Raw genomic sequence first — 2,286 nt, 5'->3', positions numbered from 1 at the left:
ATAAAATAATATTTCGGACATGTCGCGGGCGCGTGCAAGTGTGTCTGGGCTCAGAACGGATAACGGAGAGAACTCGGAGAACCCGGACGAATGCACATTTTGAAAACATGATGATGCAATACACATGATGACATGAAAAAGATGCAACACGCAAGCGAATGACATGGCAACGCTGGCGAATAACTGGACGACACCTGGCACATCGGTCTCGGGGCGTTACACAAATGGTAAAACCAAGGTCGGGCCTTGCCGGAGGAGTTTTATTCAAGGCGAACTGTCAAGGGGTTCCCATTATAACCCAACCGCATAAGGAACGCAAAATCAAGGAACAGAACACCGGTATGACGGAAACTAGGGCGGCAAGAGTGGAACAAAACACCAGGCATAAGGCCGAGACTTCCACCCTTTACCAAGTATATAGGTGCATTAAAGTAAACAAGATATAATAATGATATCCCAACGATAAACATGTTCCAACAAGGAACAAACTCCATCATCACCTGCAACTAGCAACGCTATAAGAGGGGCTGAGCAAAGCGGCAGCATAGCCAAACAACGGTTTGCTAGGATAAGGTGGGTTAGAGGTTTGACATGGCAATTTGGAAGGCATGATATAGCAAGTGGTAGGTATCGCGGCATAGCAAAAGAGCGAGCAACTAGCAAGCAAAGATAGAAGTGATTTTGAGGGTATGGTCATCTTGCCTGCAAAGTTCTCCGAGTTGACGTAAGCTTGATCCTCGTAAGCATACTCAACGGGTTCCTTGATCACGTACTCGTCTCCCAGCTCTACCCAAGGCAAGAACACAAGCAAGGGAAACACAATCAACCACGATGCAATGCACAAGCAACTTGATGCAAAACATGACATGATATGCGGGATGTGCTATGCAATGCATATGCGTGCTCCGGAAGGAAAAGATTGAACCAGGCCTCAACTTGGCAAACCAAGTGCTCTGCTGGAAAGATGAGTTGATTTCGGTCGAAATCGATATAAAGATCACCGGAATCGGATGCGCGGTTTGCAAATGGGAAGCAAAACAATAATGGCACTATTCTGCGATTAACATCACGATGCCATCTAGAATGCAACAAGAAACTAAGCTACTGCACTCTAACATAGCAACAAAGCACATTGCAGTGATCTACTCAAGATGCTTGACAAAAGATGAACACTGAGCTATGGCTAAATCACACAAGATCAGGTTCAAAAAAGCATGACAAAAGTGCAAAAGGTAACAGCATCACAAACTTAGTGAAAATACTAACATGTTAGGAATTAACATCAGGAAGCAATGTTTAGAGCAAGATAACAACATGCTACAGGAACATATCATAGCAAACAAAGGCATGGCATGAATCTACTCAAAGCATATAACAAAAGTCCCTTACTGACCATAAGCCAAAAGGACACAGAAAATATGATGGAACTCATGTAAACACAGCAAGTTTCGTTAACAGATTCAGACTTAGCAGAAAACTGGACATGGCATAAACAGAGTTATGAAGGCACATTTGCGAGCTCGATGCACTCGACACAAGGCATTGCATGACAAACTAAGCATACTACTAGCAAGAAGACATGATCAAGAAGCTAACCATGGCAAGAACCATCTCATATCATGCATGGATCAACTACAACAACCTTGGCAAAATTGATTAACACGTAAACAATCTGCCAGGAACATTTTATAACAAAAGTAGAGCAAGATTGAGTCATGCTAGGGTAATCCACAAATGCAAACAAGGACATGGATGGATAGAGCATAACCATATGTCAAAATTATCCTTACTGAACATACTCAAAAGAAGCATGGATCTCTCTGAAGCAACATGAATACATGGCATAAAAATAACAGTAGGGAAATGACTTAGTGAAATTCTAAGTCCCTGAAGTCAGCAATATTACGAGAGCTACTTTGCATGCATGTGCTAGTCACCACATTGATCACAAAAATACATGGCATACACCCCTGTAAAGATGGCATGGCATAGCCCAAAACACATGTAGAGCTCAAGTCCATATGCAGCACACAATAATCATGGCAAAAATGACAAATGCTCATAAACTGATAAGAATCAGGAACTAACATTTTATAGCACTCTTGCATCAACAATTTGGGCATCAAGATGGACTCAAACAAGCATGGTGCAATGGAACAAAATGAAGAGCACATCTGGATGAACAATTTGATATATCACACGCGCAAAATGGAGCTACGGATGATGAGTTATGACATGATGAACATAGCTAGAAAATATAGCAGACTTAGGGAAAAAATGGGGGTC

Source organism: Triticum urartu, chromosome 3A (assembly GCF_056163025.1).
Source record: "Triticum urartu cultivar PI428250 chromosome 3A, HENAU_Tu73, whole genome shotgun sequence".
Taxonomy (NCBI): domain Eukaryota; kingdom Viridiplantae; phylum Streptophyta; class Magnoliopsida; order Poales; family Poaceae; genus Triticum; species Triticum urartu.
This window is presented reverse-complemented; position numbering follows the sequence as displayed.